This window comes from Chiloscyllium plagiosum, unplaced genomic scaffold (assembly GCF_037043375.1).
Source record: "Chiloscyllium plagiosum isolate Xiang-an unplaced genomic scaffold, Cpla_swu_hap1 HiC_scaffold_3, whole genome shotgun sequence".
NCBI classification, from domain to species: Eukaryota; Metazoa; Chordata; class Chondrichthyes; order Orectolobiformes; family Hemiscylliidae; genus Chiloscyllium; species Chiloscyllium plagiosum.
Genome location: NW_028270141.1, coordinates 158,045,776 through 158,065,253, shown reverse-complemented (window position 1 = coordinate 158,065,253; position 19,478 = coordinate 158,045,776). Strand labels below are relative to the sequence as shown.

The window sequence follows — 19,478 nt, the reverse complement described above, 5'->3', positions numbered from 1 at the left end:
TAATGAGGTGGAGGAACAGAGGGATCTTGGGGTCTATGTTCATAGATCTTTGAAAGTTGCCACTCAGGTGGATAGAGCTTGTAAGAAGGCCTATGGTGTATTAGCGTTCATTAGCAGAGGGATTGAATTCAAGAGTCGTGAAGTGATGTTGCAACTGTACAGGACTTTGGTTAGGCCACATTTGGAGAACTGTGTGCAGTTCTGGTCGCCTCACTTTAGGAAAGATGTGGAAGCTTTAGAGAGGGTGCAGAGAAGATTTACCAGGATGTTGCCTGGAATGGAGAATAGGTCGTACGAGGATAGGTTGAGAGTGCTAGGCCTTTTCTCGTTGGAACGGCGAAGGATGAGGGGTGACTTGATAGAGGTTTATAAGATGATCAGAGGAATAGATAGAGTAGACAGTCAGAAACTTTTTCCCCAGGTGCAACAGAGTGTTACAAGGGGACATAAATTTAAGGTGAAGGGTGGAAGGTATAGGGGAGATGTCAGGGGTGGGTTCTTTACCCAGAGAGTGGTGGGGGCATGGAATGCGCTGCCTGTGGGAGTGGTAGAGTCAGAATCTTTGGTGACCTTTAAGCAGCAATTGGATAGGTACATGGATAGGTGCTTAAGCTAGGACAAATGTTCGGCACAACATCGTGGGCCGAAGGGCCTGTTCTGTGCTGTATTGTTCTATGTTCTATGTTCTATGAACAGATCCCAAATCTCATGGGCTATCAGATCATACATCTGACTGCTCGTGGACAGATCCCAAGTCTCATGGATGATCAGATCACATATCTGACTGCCCATGAACAGATCACATGTCTCACTAAGCCATCAACCTCATGTCCAACTAATTGCCACTCTAATATCTAACTGGCCAGCTGATCACATGCCCCACTGAAAATCAGATTTCAAGCCTCACTAGCAATTAGATCTCAGGACCAATCAATCATCTGATCTTGTGCTGATTAACTATCACCATCCTCATGTGCAACTAACCATCAGATCCCTTACCCAGCTGATAATCAGATCAAATCTCATATCTAATGACCATGTGTTACAGACCATGCCAGACCACCTCAAATCATTTCAAGAAGGTAGCCCTGAGCCTAACTTTGCTAGTTGTTTTAAGCAGGTGTCAGTGGGTATTCTAGGAGTGATGCAGCTGGTTGAACCATGTAGTTTTAAACAATACAAAATTTATTTACAAGATTGCTGAATACAACATGAACAACAGAAAACAGGATACTGAATAACTTAACCTCTCCGAAAACCCAACAGATCATCCCAGCTTAATAATGCTGTTCCAAATACTTGCAACAATCCCCATAAATTCCACTTGGTACAAAAGGTAAAATCAAACACACATTCTTGCAGGACAGAAGTCAGAGAGACAATACCAGCTTGGACCTGCTTCTTTGGGTCAGGCAGCTCTTTTTTTCACGCACTACTGCTAAAAACAAATCAAACCAGAGAAAAGCTGAGCTGGGAGAACTGGCCACACCCCTTTCATTGTGCAAGTGGTTTTCATAAAACTTGAAAGATTTTTGCCTGAGGCAGTATCTGTTAGCTATTATCAACTTGGTAAAAACAATGACTGCAGATGCTGGAAACCAGATTTTGGATTAGTGGTGCTGGAAGAGCACAGCAGTTCAGGCAGCATCCGAGGAGCAGCAAAATCGACGTTTCGGGCAAAAGCCCTTCATCAGGAATAAAGGCAGAGAACCTGAAGTGTGGAGAGATAAGCTAGAGGAGGGGAAAACTCTTCACCTCCAGACTTTTCAGAGTCTGTGTCGGTTATGACCTCTCTGAAAAAAAACCAAGGACTGCATAACCTTGTTAAAGGAATGGCTTTGTCAACCATCAGATCTCATGTCTGAGTGACCATCAGCAGATCTTTTTTCTGATGGTCCATCAGTTGTTGTATCTCACAGAGCATTAGCTCTCATGACTCATTGGCCATCAGGACTTATGTCTGATTGACTATCTGGTCTCATGTGCAACTGACCACCAGATCCCTTACCCAGCTGATGAGTTGATCACATGTCTCACTGGCCATCAAATCTCATATCTAGCTGACCATCGCCATCATGTCACATTGACATCAATGCTCATGTCGACCTATCACTCTCACAGCTGACCATCAGCTCTCATTAACCATCTGAATTTGATTCTAGATTGTACAACAAAAGAGGTATTCTAAAAGAGAAAATGGAGAGGGGCAACTAGACAGGGGTGTCCTTGTACAGCAGTCACTGAAAGTAAGCAGGCAGATGCAGCAGATGGTGAAGAAAGAAAAATGGTATGTTGGCAGAAAAGTGGCAGATGGACAATGTGGAAAAGTGTCAGGTAATGCACTTTGGTAAGAAGAATTGAGCCGTAGTCTATTTTCAGAATAGGGAAAAGCTCTGGAAATCTGAAGCACAAAAGGACATGGAAGTTCCAGTTCCGTATTCTCTTAAAGTTAGCATGGTGGTTCAGTTGGCAATTAGAAAAGCAAATACAATGTTGGCATTCACTTCAAGAGGGCTACAATACTTATGAAGAAATGTACTGCTGAGGCCATACAAGGCTCTGGTCAGACGGCATTTAGAATATTGTGAGCAGTTTCGGACCCCTTTTCTAAGGAAGGGATTGAAGGGAGGTTTTGGAGAGGATCCAGAGGGAATTTACATGCATGATCCCAGGGATGAAGGGTTTGTCATATGAGGAGCAGTTGAGGACTCCAGTTCTGTACTCAATGGATTTTGAAAGGACAAGGGAAAATCTGAATTGAAACTTACAGAAATCTGAGAGGCCTGAAAAGAATAGATGGGGAGAAAATGTTTCCACTAGTAGGGGAGACCAGGACCTGAGGGTGCAGCATTAGAGTGAAGGAACAACCGTTTAGAACTGAGAAAAGGACAAATTTCTTCAGCCAGAGAGTGGTGAATCTGTGGAACTCATTACTGCAGAAGATTGTGAAGGCCAAGTCATTGAGTCATATTTAAGGCAGAGCTAGATCGGTTCTTGATTTGTAAACAGATTAAAGATTATGGGGAGAAGGCAGGAGAATGGGATTGAGAAACACATCAGCAATGATGGGCCAACTGGCCTAATTCTACCCTTGTACCTTATGATCTTCAGAGCAATACAATTTGAGTATAGGAGCAGGAGTATCTTGCTGCAATCGTATAGGGCCTTGGTGAGACCACACCTGGAGTGTTGTGTACAGTTTTGGCTTCCTTCCTGAGGAAGGCTATGGTGGGAGTGCAATGAAGGTTTACCAGATTGATAGCTGGGATAGCAGGATGGAAGTGGGAGCAGGGACTAGATCAGTTAGGGTTATATTCATTGAAATTGAGATATGAAGTGGAATATCATGTAATATTCTAACAGGACTACACTAGTAAACACAGGAAGGATATTTCCAATGGCCTATCAGCCCAGGACTAGGGGTCATTGTTTAAGAATATAGGTAGGCTATTTTGGGCTGAGATGAAGAGAGATTTCTTCACCCGGAAAATCGTGAACTTATTGAATGTTCTTCCACAGAAAGTGGTTGAGGCCAAACATTGAATGCTTTCAAAAATGGGTTGGATATAGTTCTTTGGACTGAATGGATCAAAGGGTATGGGGAAAAGTAGGAACGGGAGACTGAATTGGGAGATCAGCCCATGAACAAGTTTAATGAATGGCACAGCAGCATTGTGCCCTTATTTTCTATATTTTTATGTTCCATGGGATGGACTTGATGTTTGCTTACCTTAATGTTTTGATCTGCATGCTTCTTTAATCGTGGTCCATGGCTTGGTAATTCTGTAGGCCAGCCAAGTGCATTCCGTAGCCTCAGGATATGATGCAGGGCACCATCATCATATTCATCCTCTAGTGCTGATTGAAAGAGTACAGCATCAGGATCATACATCAAACTAGATTCACCAGAGAAAAAGAATAACAACGTCCATAGCTTTTATTCCTGATGAAGGGCTTTTGCCCGAAATGTCGATTTTGCCTGTCCTCGGATGCTGCCTGAATTGCTGTGCTCTTCCAGCACCACTAATCCAGAATCTGGTTTCCAGCATCTGCAGTCATTGTTTTTACCTAGATGTTGCACAATGTTTGGGAAACCCACACAAGGGATGACTCCATCAAGGATAGAAAGGGTGAAAGAAAAGACAAGGTAAATGAGGAAGTAGTGATCAGCATTATAATTAGGATTAACACAGAAGGGAGGCTGTTCAGCCCTTTGTACCTAGAGTAGTTATTTTAAAAACTATCCATTTAGTTATCCTCCCTTGTCCTTTCCCCAAAACACTGCATTTTCCCCTCCAGCTATTTATCCAATTGCATTGAGAAAGAGTGATTGAATCTCTGCATGAACTGGTCAGGCTGTGCATTCCAGATCCAAACAGCTAACAGCTGGAAAATCTGATTTTAAAGAATGATGCCTCGAAAAGGGAGAGAAGAAAGAAGGAATCTATCGCAGAAATGCACAATTTTGAATTTTTTTATCCGTTAATATGCTGTGGCATTGCTGGAGTTATACTGCTGTTACAATATAACAGCATAGATTAATACACATTACAAATAGCAAACCAAAAATGTTGATAAAAGCAAATTACTGCGGATGCTGGAATCTGAAACCAAAAGAGAAAATGCTGGAAAATCTCAGCAGGTCTGGCAGCATCTGTAAGGAGAGAAAAGAGCTGACATTTCAAGTCTAACTGACCCTTTGTCAAAGCTCAGTTAGACTCAAAACATCAGCTCTTTTCTCTCCTCAAAAATGTTGATGATTTGTTAAGCTGAATGTACAAATAACAGGAAAAGTTCAATTATAATGGATGGAAGATTATTGTGGATATATAGGAATGTAAGTACAGGTTAAATCTCAATCAACGACATTCTTTTTCGTAGAACCCCTACAATGTGGAAATAGGCCATTTGGCCCATTGGGTCTATACCAAGCCTCCAAAGAACATCCCACCCCCCATTACCCTATAACTCTCCATTCCCTATGACTGACCCACCTAGCCTGTACATACTTGGATTGTGGGAGGAAACCCACGCAGATGCCGGGAGAATGTGCAAATTCCACACAGACAGTCATCCAAGGCTGGAATCAAACTTGGAGCTGTGCAACAGCAGTACTGACCACTGAACCATCGTGCTACCCACGAATGGCAGAACAGGCTCAAAGGGCTAAGTGGCCAACTCTTGTTTACATGTTCCTATAAAAGAACACCTGGCTTTTTCCTGTGAAATTCTGGGGATAATGGTAATGTAGATAACAAGTTTTAATTTCAATGTATAATCATACTCAAACTATTGGGCAACATCAAGGTCACACGGATTGAAATAAGTTTCTTCATACCCTAGGAATAAACACATGCCACTTTTTCAGAACTTAATTTGCTTTCATTTAGTGGTGCTTGAAAAAACTCCATGAAGGCCTGAATCCATCACCAGGTCACCCTTGATTTCCATGTGAATAGTACACTGACACTGACCCATTGAGCTTAGAGCTGGCTCCTAAAGTGAGCATAACCCCTGAGACTCCTGCTCATATCTGTCAGCCAGGACTCCCTCACTGTCCCAGGTTAACAGACCCAATCAGGGACCTCATATTCTATGAGATCCACCTAGCTGACATCATTCCAATCACTACAGTTTTTGCCTTTTTTTTTGTTAGTTTATTTTTAGGCTGTTGGCACTACTGGCCAGATTAGCATTTATTGCCTATCTCTAACTGTCCTGGTGGCGATGAGCTGCCTTCTTGAAGTGCTGCAGTTGTTGGAATGTAGGTACACCCGCGGTGCTACTCGGAAGGCAGTTGCAGGATTTTGACATAGCGACAGTGAAGGAACAGTGATGTAGTTCCAAGTCATCATGGCAGCTTGGAAATGAACTTGCAAGTGATGGTGCTGCCATGCATCAGCTGTCCTTGTCCTTCCAGATGGTACAGATTACAGATTTGTAAAGTGCTACCAAATTAGTCTTGGTGAGTTTCTGCAGTGTAACCTGTAGATGGTACATGTTGCTGCTGCTCTGCAGCTATGTTTGAGAGAGTGAATGTTCAAAGTGGTGGATGGATGCTGATCAAACGGGCTGCTTTGTCCTAGATGGCGTCAAGTTTCTTGAGTGTCCTTATAGCTTTACTGATTCAGGTAAGTGGGAAGTATTTCATCCCATTCTTGACTGTGTCCTTTAAATAATCAGGAGGTGAGTTACTCCTCACAATATTCTCATCCTGTGATTTGCTCTTCTAGGCAGTATTTTTATGGCTGATGCAATTAAGATTCTGGTCAATGGCACAATATCGATGATGGTAATGCCATTAAAAGCCAAAGGTCGATGATTAGATTTGCTTTTGTTGAAGATGACCTGACAACCGCCTCAAGCATGAATGTTGCCGAGGTCTTGCTACATTTGCTCAAAAATGCTTCAGCATCTAAGGAGCTTCAAATGATACTGAACAGTGTATGATTAACATTGACCTCAACCCTACAGAGTTTCCACAATCCTCATGAGCTTCAATCTGATTAGGGCACCTTGTTGCTACACAATTAAATGATGCAATCCCTCCCACCTCATCTGTGGAATTTGTTCTTGGTGAAACAAAGGCTTTGCTGAGTTTGGCTCTGAGTAGCATGGGCATAACTAAACCTGTGTGTTAGTGAGCAGAGAAATGCTGAGTAAGTGTCACATTATTGTACTGCCACTCTCCATCATTTTGCTGATGATTGACAGTAGTCTTTCAGGACGGTAATTGGCTAGGTAAGATTGGTCCGACTTCTTATGGAAGGATATATGTTAACAATTTTCATATTGTAGTTAAATGTAGCTGAACTGTAACAGTTTGGTCAAAGGAGTGGCTAGTTCCGGAGCACAAGTCTTCAGTAATACTTGTGGGAATTGGAATGAAGATGGGCGATGAAATAAGGTAAGTGAGGTGAAGAGCCTACATTCAGAGAAAGGTTGTCATTACATTAATAGCATTTTCTGTTTGAGAAGGATTACACCCAAAACGTTGACTTCTCCACATCCTGATGTTGCCTGGCTTGCTGTGTTCTTCCAGCCTCCTACTTGTCTACTTTGGAGCCCAGCATCAGTAGGTTTTTTTTTTGTCTCTAATTAGGTTAAAAGCAGCTGAATTTACTGAAGAAAGGCATAAGTAATGAAAATGACTTTGCAAGTCACAGCAGGCAAGTGTAGCTTATCCTTTTCCCTGAATAGATGGGACCAGAGAACAGCTTTGCAATAGTGCTACTGTTATCACCTTCAGTTCATTTGGACACCATCTTACATCTGGAACAACATGTTAGACTTGTCACAATCTATAACTGAGCAACACTGGGCAAGAGATAGATAGTGATGGATATATGTTTGCTCGCTGAGCTGGAAGGTTTGTTTCAGACGTTTTGTCACCATACTAGGTAACATCATCAGTGAGCCTCCGGTGAAGCATTGCTGTTAGTGACCTGGTTTCTATTTATATGTTTAAGTTTCCTTGGGTTGGTGACATCATTTACTGTGGTGATGTCATTTCCTGTTCTTTTTCTCAGAGGATGGTAAATGGGGTCCAAGTCAATGTGCTTGGTCATGGAGTTCCAGTTGGAATGGTATGCTTCTAGGAATTCTCATGCATGTCTCTGTTTGGCTTGTCCTCGGATGAATGTGTTGTCCCAGTGGAAGTGACGCCCTTCCTCATCTGTTTGTAAGGATATTAGTGAGAGTTGGTCATGGCTTTTTGTGGCTAGTTGATGTTCATGTATCCTGGTGACTAGTTTTCTGCCTGTTTGTCCAATGTAGTGTTTGTTACAGTTCTTACAAGGTATTTTGTAAATGACATTAGTTTTGCTTGTTGTCTGTATAGGGTCTTTCAAGTTCATTAGCTGCTGTTTTAGTGTGTTGGTGGGTTTGTGGGCTACCATGATGCCAAGGGGGTCTGAGTAGTCTGGCAGTGTGGTGCCAGAAAGCACAGCAGGTCAGGCAGTATCCAAGGAGCAGGAGAATCAATGTTTCGGGCATAAGCCCTTAATAAGGAATGAGGTCATTCCTAATAGAACATAGAAAGAAAAAAATAGAATATAGAAAAAATACAGCGCAGTACAGGCCCTTTGGCCCTCGATGTTGCGCCGATCCAAGCCCACCTAACCTACACTAGCCCACTATCCTCCATATGCCTATCCAATGCCCATTTAAATGCCCATAAAGAGGGAGAGTCCACCACTGCTACTGGCAGGGCATTCCATGAACTCACGACTCGCTGAGTAAAGAATCTACCCCTAACATCTGTCCTATACCTACCACCCCTTAATTTAAAGCTATGCCCCTTCGTAATAGCTGACTCCATACATGGAAAAAGGTTCTCATGGTCAACCCTATCTAAACCCCTAATCATCTTGTACCATCTAATGAAGAACTTATGCCTGAAACGTCATTTCTCCTGCTCCTCGGATGCTGCCTGACCTGCTGTGCTTTTCCGTCAACATACTCTTGACTTTGATCTCCAGCATCTGCAGTCCTCACTTTCTGCTAAGTAGTCTGGCAGTCATTTCTGAGAAGTCTTTGATGTAGGGGAGAGTGGCTAGGATTTCTGGATGCGTTTTTGGACAAATCTTCTCAAAACTCGCAGATAGATGGTGAGTTTGCTGAACTCCAACATGGCTGAACAGCCTCAGAAGGGGCCAATTTAAAATGTAAGAGGGTTGTAACAGCAGTGTATTCTTTTGAGTGTGTGGGTAAGGCAAAGGGGGCTAACATTGCAAGATGCTGCACATTTAGTAATTTAAAATCTGTAATAAGACCCAAATCCACAACATCTTCCAGTGCTGTTCCAAATATAGAAACTGACCAAAGTCAGAACAACACTGGAAGCAATCTTTTCCAATGAACCAATTAAAGAAAACGCTTGAGATTGGGAAGGCCAACATTTATTAGTCAGCACTGATTGTCTTTCAGAAGGTGGTGGTAATCCACCTTCTGGAACTGTAGTAGTTCACATTGAGTAAATTTATCCACAGAACTGTTAGGTGGTGAGTTCTGGGCCATGACTCGGTAACAATGCGGGAATAAGGATAAGATTCCAAGTCAGATAGTGTTTAACCTGAATGAAAGCCGACATCCCATTAATCTGCTGCACTTATTGTTCTACGTCAATTCTAAGTGGTAGAGGCATCAACTTTGGACAGTGGTATCAACCCAATTTCCAAAAATACAAAGGGATCTTGTGTTATGGTACATGAATTCAATGAGGTTGGTAGGCAGGCACAGCAAGCAATTAGGCAAATGAACTGTTGTCATTCATTGAAAGGAGAGTGGAGCGTAAAAGCAGATACGTTTTACTGCAACTGTACAGGGCATTGGTGAGACCACACCTGGATTACTATGCAGGTGCTTACTACTTAGATCATAGAACAGTACGGCACAATATAGGCGCTTCGGCCCTTGATGTTGTGCTGATCTTTTACCTGACTCTAAGATCAGATTAACCTACATACCCTTCATTGTAGATCTTCCATGTGCCTATCCAAGTGTCACTTAAATGTCCCTAACGTATCTGAATCTACTGCCACTGCTGGCAGTGCATTCCACACACCCACCACTCTCTGTGTAAAGAACTTACCTCTGACATCTCCTATGAACTTTCCTCCAATCACCTTAAAATTATGACCCCTTGTGATAGTCACTTCTGCACTGGGAAAAAGTCTCTGACTATTCACTCTATCTATGCTTCTCATCATTTTGTACACCTCCATCAAGTCACATCTCACCCTTTTACACTCCAATGAGAAAAGCCCTAGCTCCCTCAACCTTTCTCCAATCCAGGCAGAATCCTGGTAAATCTCCGTTGCACCCTTTTTGAAGCTTCCACATATTTCCTATAATGAGGCAACCAAAACTGAACACAGTGTTCCAAGGGTAGTCTAACCAGGGCTCTATAAAGCTGCAGCATAACCTTGCGGCTCTGAAACCCAATCCCCTTGCTAATGAAAGTCAACACACCATGCACCTTCTTAACAACCCTATAAACTTGGATGGTAAATTTGAGGGATCCACAGATGTGGACGCCAAGATCTCTCTGTTTCTCCATATTCATCCATAGTCAGTCATCCACTTGAGATTGTCATGGTCAGGGTCTGGGTCCTCCTGTGTGGTGGTCACTTTTACTCATACGGTCATGGTTAGTTGTAGCTGTGTGTTAGTGGCAGGAAGACTAGTAAGGATGAGGTCAAGTTATTTTTTTCTTTTTTGTTATGTCCCTCACCACCTTGTAATTAGATAGATAGTCTACAGAGTGGAAACAGGCCATTCGGCCCAAAATGTTCACACCGACTCTCTGAAGAGTAACCCACCCAGATCCATTTCTCTCTGATTAATGTACCTAACACTATGGGCAATTTAGCATGGCCAATTCACCTAACCTGCACATCTTTTGGATTGTGGGAGGAATTCAGAGCACCCGAGGAAATCCACACAGACACTAGGAGACGTGCAAAGTCCACACTGTCACCTGAGGAGGGATTGGAACCCAGGTCCCTGGTGCTGTGAGGCAGCAGTGTTAACCACTGAGTCACCATGCCACAGACCCAGTCGAGCAGCTATATCCTTAAGGACTTAGTCATTCAGTCAGCAGTGGTGCTAACATGCCACTCTTGGTGATGGACATTAAAGTTTCCTGGACATTCCGTGCTGTTGCCACCAATCAATACTTTTCCCAAGTATTGTTTCACTGGCTGATGGAGGGAGGTACAGGTTACTCAGCGTTCCCACGAATACTCATTTGAGCTGCACAGGCCTCTGAGGTCTTTGTGAGGCAGTGACTTACAGAAGCAATCCGCAGCCTAGAGGGAATGTTGGTGCTAATCAGCACGAGGTTTCCTTGCCCATATTTGACCTGATGTCATAAGATTTCATGGGATCCAGAGTCATTGTTGAAGGCACCTAGAGCAACTCCTTCACAACTTTGTACACTAGAAATGGAATAGGACATGCTCAGGGATGGTAATGGTGATGGTGATGTCTAGGACATTGTCAGTAAGGTATGAGTCCATGGGTATGACTATGTCAGGCTGCTGACAATGTCAGGATGATCCTCATCCAACAATTGTCTTCTTTCAACAGCCTGGATGATTCTGGGTTTGATCTTGCCCCCTCAGCTGTCTGATCAGCTTCCTTGTTGGGCTGGGATTTTGTCTCTGCTTGTGCTATTGTTATCCAAAATTTATGGATTGTGGGTCTCGTGGGAATTACATCTATAACTATGAGCAAAGATGGAAAATGCAGAAAATTAACACAGATATAAAGACTAATCCGTTTCCAGACATCACAGACTCTGCCTTCCATTGGATTTTTAAAAAATCTCTGCTGGTTATCCACAGATGAAATAGAACATAGAACATAAAACAGTACAGCAAAGTACAGGCACTTTGGCCCACGATGTTGTGCTGAGCATTTATCTTAAATCTTAAGATCAACCTAACCTACACATCCCTCAATTTACTGCCATCCATGTGCTTGCCCAATAGTCACTTAAATGTCCCTAATGTCTTTAACTCTACTACCGCCACTGGCAGTGCATTTTATACTCTGTATAAAAAGTCAACCTCTGACATCTCCACTATACCTTCCTCCAATCACCTTAAAATTATGAATCTTTGTGACAGCCATTTCTGCCTTGGGGAAAAGTCTCTGGCTATCTACTCTATTACATTGTACATCTCGATCAAATCACTTCTCTTCCTTCTTCTCTCCAGTGTGAAAAGCCTGAACTCACTCAACCTCTCTTCATATGACAAGCCCTCTAATCCAGGCAACATCCTGGTAAATCTCCTCTGCAACCTCTTCAAAGCACCTACATCCTTCCTATAATGAGGCAACCAGGACTGGACACCAGATTCCAAGTGTGGTCAAAACAGGGTTTCATAGAGCTACAGCAAAACCTCACAACTCTTAAACTCAATTCCCTTGTTAATGAAAGCCAAACCATCAAATGCCTTCTTAACAACCCTCCCCTCTGGCATTCATCTCCTCACCTCCCTCTGACATTCAGTCTCTCACCTCCCCTCCAACATTCACTCCCTCACCTCCCCCTGGCATTCAGTCCCTCACCTCCCTCCAACATTCACTCCCTCACCTTCCCTCCAATATTCACTCCCTCACCTCCACTCCAATATTCACTCCCTCACCTCCCCTCCAATATTCAGTCCCTCACCTCCCCTCCAACATTCACTCCCTCACCTTCCCTCTGACATTCACTCCCTCACCTTCCCTCCAACATTCACTCCCTCACCTTCCCTCCAGCAATCACTCCCTCACCTCCCCTCCAACATTCACTCCCTCACCTTCCCTCTGACATTCACTCCCTCACCTCCCCTCCAATATTCACTCCCTCACCGCCCCTCCAACATTCACTCCCTCACCTTCCCTCCAACATTTACTCCCTCACCTCCCCTCCAACATTCACTCCATCACCTTCCCTTCAATATTCAGTCCATCATCTTCTCTCCAACATTCACTCCCTCCCCTCCCCTCCAACAATCACTCCCTCACCTCCCCACCAACATTCACTCCCTCACCTTCCCTCCAGTATTCAGTCCCGCACCTCCCCTCCAATATTCAATTCCTCAACTCCCCTCTGACATTCACTCCCTCACCTTCCCTCCAACATTCACTCCCTCACCTCCCCTCTGACATTAAATCCCTCACCTCCACTCCAACATTCACTCCCTCACCTTCCCTCCAATATTCAGTCCCACACCTCCCCTCCAATATTCAATTCCACACCTCCCCTCTGACATTCACTCCCTCACCTTCCCTCCAATATTCAGTCCCGCACCTCCCCTCCAATATTCAATTCCACACCTCCCCTCTGACATTCACTCCCTCACCTTCCCTCCAACATTCACTCCCTCACCTTCCCTCCAACATTCACTCCATCACCTCCCCTCTGACATTAAATCCCTCACCTCCACTCCAACATTCACTCCCTCACCTTCCCTATGACATTCACTCCCTCACCTCCCCTCCAACATTCACTCCCTCACCTCCCCTCCAACATTCACTCCCTCACCTTCCCTCCAACATTCAGTCCCTCACCTTCCCTCCAACATTCAATTCCTCACCTCCCCTCTGACATTCACTCCCTCACCTTCCCTCCAACATTCAATCCCTCAACTCCCCTCTGACATTCACTCCCTCACCTCCCCTCCAACTTTCACTCCCTCACCACCCCTCAAACATTCACTCCCTCACCTCCCCTCCAACATTTACTCCCTCACCTCCCCTCCAACATTCACTCCCTCACCTTCCCTCCAATGTTCAGTCCATCACCTCCCCTCCAACATTCACTCCCACACCTTCCCTCTAATATTCAGTCGCTCAACTCCCGTGACATTCACTCCTTCACCTCCCCTCCAATATTGACTCCCTCACCATCCCTCCAATATTCAGTCCCTCACCTTCCCTCCAATATTCACTCCCTCACCTCCCCTCCAATATTCAGTCCCTCACCTCCCCTCCAACATTCACTCCCTCACCTCCCCTCCAACATTCACTCCCTCACCTTCCCTCCAATATTCACTCCCTCACCTCCCATCCAATATTCAGTCCCTCACCTCCCCTCCAACATTCACTCCCTCACCTCCCATCCAATATTCAGTCCCTCACCTCCCCTCCAATAATCAGTCCCTCACCTTCCCTCTGACATTCACTCCCTCACCTCCCCTCCAATATTCACTCCCTCACCTCCCCTCCAACATTGACTGCTTCACCTTCCCTCCAACATTCACTCCCTCACCTTCCCTCCAACATTCACTCCCTCACCTCCACTCCAACATTTACTCCCTCACCTCCCCTCCAATATTCACTCCCTCACCTCCCCTCCAATATTCACTCCCTCACCTCCCCTCCAACATTCACTCCCTCACCTTCCCCCTGACATTTACTCCCTCACCTCCCCTCCAATATTCACTCCCTCACCTCCCCTCCAACATTCACTCCCTCACCTCCCCTCCAATATTCACTCCCTCACCTCCCCTCCAACATTCCTTCACTCACCTTCCCTGCAACATTCACTCCCTCACTTTTCCTCCAACATTCAATCCCTCACCTCCCCTCCAACATTCACTCCCTCACCTTCCCTCTGACATTCACTCCCTCCCTTCCCCTCCAACATTCAATTCCTCACCTCCCCTCTGACATTCACTCCCTCACCTTCCCTCCAACATTCACTCCCTCACCTTCCCTCCAACATTCACTCCCTCACCTCCCCTCTGACATTCACTCCCTCACCTCCCCTCCAACATTCACTCCCTCACCACCCCTCAACCATTCACTCCCTCACCTCACCTTCAACATTTACTCCCTCACCTCCCCTCCAACATTCACTCCCTCACCTCCCCTCCAATATTTACTCCCTCATCTCTCCTCCAACATTCACTCCCTCACCTTCCCTCTAATATTCAGTCGCTCACCTCCCCTGACATTCACTCCCTCACCTCCCCTCCAACGATCACTCCCTCACCACCCCTCCAACATTTACTCCCTCACCTCCCTTCCAGCATTGACTCCCTCACCTTCCCTCCAATATTCACTCCCTCACCTCCCCTCCAACATTCACTCCCTCACCTTCCCTCTAATATTCAGTCGCTCACCTCCCCTGACATTCACTCCCTCACCTCCCCTCCAACATTCACTCCCTCACCACCCCTCCAACATTTACTCCCTCACCTCCCCTCCAGCATTGACTCCCTCACCTTCCCTCCAATATTCACTCCCTCACCTCCCATCCGATATTCAGTCCCTCACCTCCCCTCCAACATTCACTCCCTCAACTTCCCTCCAATATTCACTCCCACACCTTCCCTCTAATATTCAGTCGCTCAACTCCCGTGACATTCACTCCTTCACCTCCCCTCCAATATTGACTCCCTCACCATCCCTCCAATATTCAGTCCCTCACCTTCCCTCCAATATTCACTCCCTCACCTCCCCTCCAATATTCAGTCCCTCACCTCCCCTCCAACATTCACTCCCTCACCTCCCCTCCAACATTCACTCCCTCACCTCCCCTCCAACATTCACTCCCTCACCTTCCCTCCAATATTCACTCCCTCACCTCCCATCCAATATTCAGTCCCTCACCTCCCCTCCAACATTCACTCCCTCACCTCCCATCCAATATTCACTCCCTCACCTCCCCTCCAATAATCAGTCCCTCACCTTCCCTCTGACATTCACTCCCTCACCTCCCCTCCAATATTCACTGCCTCACCTCCCCTCCAACATTGACTGCTTCACCTTCCCTCCAACATTCACTCCCTTACCTTCCCTCCAACATTCACTCCCTCACCTCCACTCCAACATTTACTCCCTCACCTCCCCTCCAATATTCACTCCCTCACCTCCCCTCCAATATTCACTCCCTCACCTCCCCTCCAATATTCACTCCCTCACCTCCCCTCCAACATTCACTCCCTCACCTCCCCTCCAATATTCACTCCCTCACCTCCCCTCCAACATTCCTTCACTCACCTTCCCTGCAACATTCACTCCCTCACTTTTCCTCCAACATTCAATCCCTCACCTCCCCTCCAACATTCACTCCCTCACCTTCCCTCTGACATTCACTCCCTCCCTTCCCCTCCAACATTCACTCCCTCACCTCCCCTCCAACATTCACTCCCTCACCTTCCTTCCAACATTCAATTCCTCACCTCCCCTCTGACATTCACTCCCTCACCTTCCCTCCAACATTCACTCCCTCACCTTCCCTCCAACATTCACTCCCTCACCTCCCCTCTGACATTCACTCCCTCACCTCCCCTCCAACATTCACTCCCTCACCACCCCTCAAACATTCACTCCCTCACCTCACCTCCAACATTTACTCCCTCACCTCCCCTCCAACATTCACTCCCTCACCTCCCCTCCAATATTTACTCCCTCATCTCTCCTCCAACATTCACTCCCTCACCTTCCCTCTAATATTCAGTCGCTCACCTCCCCTGACATTCACTCCCTCACCTCCCCTCCAACGATCACTCCCTCACCACCCCTCCAACATTTACTCCCTCACCTCCCTTCCAGCATTGACTCCCTCACCTTCCCTCCAATATTCACTCCCTCACCTCCCCTCCAACATTCACTCCCTCACCTTCCCTCTAATATTCAGTCGCTCACCTCCCCTGACATTCACTCCCTCACCTCCCCTCCAACATTCACTCCCTCACCACCCCTCCAACATTTACTCCCTCACCTCCCCTCCAGCATTGACTCCCTCACCTTCCCTCCAATATTCACTCCCTCACCTCCCATCCGATATTCAGTCCCTCACCTCCCCTCCAACATTCACTCCCTCAACTTCCCTCCAATATTCACTCCCACACCTTCCCTCTAATATTCAGTCGCTCAACTCCCGTGACATTCACTCCTTCACCTCCCCTCCAATATTGACTCCCTCACCATCCCTCCAATATTCAGTCCCTCACCTTCCCTCCAATATTCACTCCCTCACCTCCCCTCCAATATTCAGTCCCTCACCTCCCCTCCAACATTCACTCCCTCACCTCCCCTCCAACATTCACTTCCTCACCTTCCCTCCAATATTCACTCCCTCACCTCCCATCCAATATTCAGTCCCTCACCTCCCCTCCAACATTCACTCCCTCACCTCCCATCCAATATTCACTCCCTCACCTCCCCTCCAATAATCAGTCCCTCACCTCCCCTCCAACATTCACTCCCTCACCTTCCCTCTGACATTCACTCCCTCACCTCCCCTCCAATATTCACTCCCTCACCTCCCCTCCAACATTGACTGCTTCACCTTCCCTCCAACATTCACTCCCTCACCTTCCCTCTGACATTCACTCCCTCACCTCCCCTCCAATATTCACTCCCTCACCTCCCCTCCAATATTTACTCCCTCACCTCCCCTCCAACATTCACTCCCTCAACTTCCCTCCAATATTCACTCCCTCACCTCCCCTCCAATATTCACTCCCTCACCTCCCCTCCAATATTCACTCCCTCACCTCCCCTCCAACATTCACTCCCTCACCTCCCCTCCAATATTCACTCCCTCACCTCCCCTCCAACATTCCTTCACTCACCTTCCCTGCAACATTCACTCCCTCACTTTTCCTCCAACATTCAATCCCTCACCTCCCCTCCAACATTCACTCCCTCACCTTCCCTCTGACATTCACTCCCTCCCTTCCCCTCCAACATTCACTCCCTCACCTCCCCTCCAACATTCACTCCCTCACCTTCCTTCCAACATTCAATTCCTCACCTCCCCTCTGACATTCACTCCCTCACCTTCCCTCCAACATTCACTCCCTCACCTCCCCTCTGACATTCACTCCCTCACCTCCCCTCCAACATTCACTCCCTCACCACCCCTCAAACATTCACTCCCTCACCTCACCTCCAACATTTACTCCCTCACCTCCCCTCCAACATTCACTCCCTCACCTCCCCTCCAATATTTACTCCCTCATCTCTCCTCCAACATTCACTCCCTCACCTTCCCTCTAATATTCAGTCGCTCACCTCCCCTGACATTCACTCCCTCACCTCCCCTCCAACGATCACTCCCTCACCACCCCTCCAACATTTACTCCCTCACTTCCCTTCCAGCATTGACTCCCTCACCTTCCCTCCAATATTCACTCCCTCACCTCCCCTCCAACATTCACTCCCTCACCTTCCCTCTAATATTCAGTCGCTCACCTCCCCTGACATTCACTCCCTCACCTCCCCTCCAACATTCACTCCCTCACCACCCCTCCAACATTTACTCCCTCACCTCCCCTCCAGCATTGACTCCCTCACCTTCCCTCCAATATTCACTCCCTCACCTCCCATCCAATATTCAGTCCCTCACCTCCCCTCCAACATTCACTCCCTCAACTTCCCTCCAATATTCACTCCCTCACCTCCCCTCCAATATTCACTCCCTCTCCTCCAATATTCAGTCCCTCACCTCCCCTCCAACATTCACTCCCTCACCTTACCTCTGACATTCACTTCCTCACCTCCCCTCCAATATTCACTCCCTCACCGGCCCTCCAACATTCACTCCCTCACATTCCCTCCAACATTCACTCCCTCACCTCCCCTCCAATATTCAGTCCCTCACCTCCCCTCCACCATTCACTCCCTCACCTTCCCTCCAATATTCACTCCCTCACCTCCCCTCCAATATTCACTCCCTCACTTCCCCTCCAATATTCAGTCCCTCACCGCCCCTCCAACATTCACTCCCTCACCTTCCCTCCAACATTCACTCCCTCACCTTCCCTCCAACATTCACTCCCTCACCTCCCCTCCAACATTCACTCCCTCACCTCCCCTCTGACATTCACTCCCTCACCTCCCCTCCAACATTCACTCCCTCACCTCCCCTCCAACATTCACTCCCTCACCTCCCCTCCAACATTTACTCCCTCACCTCCCCTCCAATATTCACTCCCTCACCTCCCCTCTGACATTCACTCCCTCACTTCCCCTCCAACATTCACTCCCTCACCACCCCTCAAACATTCACTCCCTCACCTCCCCTCCAACATTTACTCCCTCACCTCCCCTCCAACATTCACTCCCTCACCTCCCCTCCAATATTCACTCCCTCACCTCCCCTCCAACATTCCTTCACTCACCTTCCCTCCAACATTCACTCCCTCACTTTTCCTCCAACATTCAATCCCTCACCTCCCCTCTGACATTCACTCCCTCACCTTCCCTCTGACATTCACTCCCTCCCTTCCCCTCCAACATTCACTCCCTCACCTCCCCTCCAACATTCACTCCCTCACCTTCCCTCCAACATTCACTCCCTCACCTTCCTTCCAACATTCAATTCCTCACCTCCCCTCTGACATTCACTCCCTCACCTTCCCTCCAACATTCACTCCCTCACCTTCCCTCCAACATTCAATCCCTCACCTCCCCTCTGACATTCACTCCCTCACCTCCCCTTCAACATTCACTCCCTCACCACCCCTCAAACATTCACTCCCTCACCTCACCTCCAACATTTACTCCCTCACCTCCCCTCCAACATTCACTCCCTCACCTCCCCTCCAATATTTACTCCCTCATCTCTCCTCCAACATTCATTCCCTCAACTTCCCTCTAATATTCAGTCGCTCACCTCCCCTGACATTCACTCCCTCACTTCCCCTCCAACATTCACTCCCTCACCACCCCTCCAACATTTACTCCCTCACCTCCCTTCCAGCATTGACTCCCTCACCTTCCCTCCAATATTCACTCCCTCACCTCCCCTCCAACATTCACTCCCTCACCTTCCCTCTGACATTCACTCCCTCATCTCCCATCCAATATTCACACCCTCACCTCCCCTCCAATATTCAGTCCCTCATCTCCCCTCCAACATTCACTCCCTCACCTTCCCTCTGACATTCACTCCCTCACCTCCCCTCCAACATTCACTCCCTCACCTCCCCTCCAGCATTGACTGCTTCACCTTCCCTCCAACATTC

The 19,478-nt window shown here is 47.0% G+C and overlaps 1 long non-coding RNA gene across 1 annotated transcript in view; it reads right to left on the bottom strand.

Annotated features, from left to right (window-relative positions):
• Positions 1–3,731: 3,731 nt before the first annotated feature.
• The window catches only part of LOC148151793 (uncharacterized), a 73,281-nt gene continuing 57,534 nt past the window's right edge, over positions 3,732–19,478 (bottom strand). The window contains exon 3 of the long non-coding RNA XR_015752034.1: positions 3,732–3,858. This is a non-coding gene — a long non-coding RNA (uncharacterized LOC148151793). The remainder of the gene's footprint in view (positions 3,859–19,478) is intronic.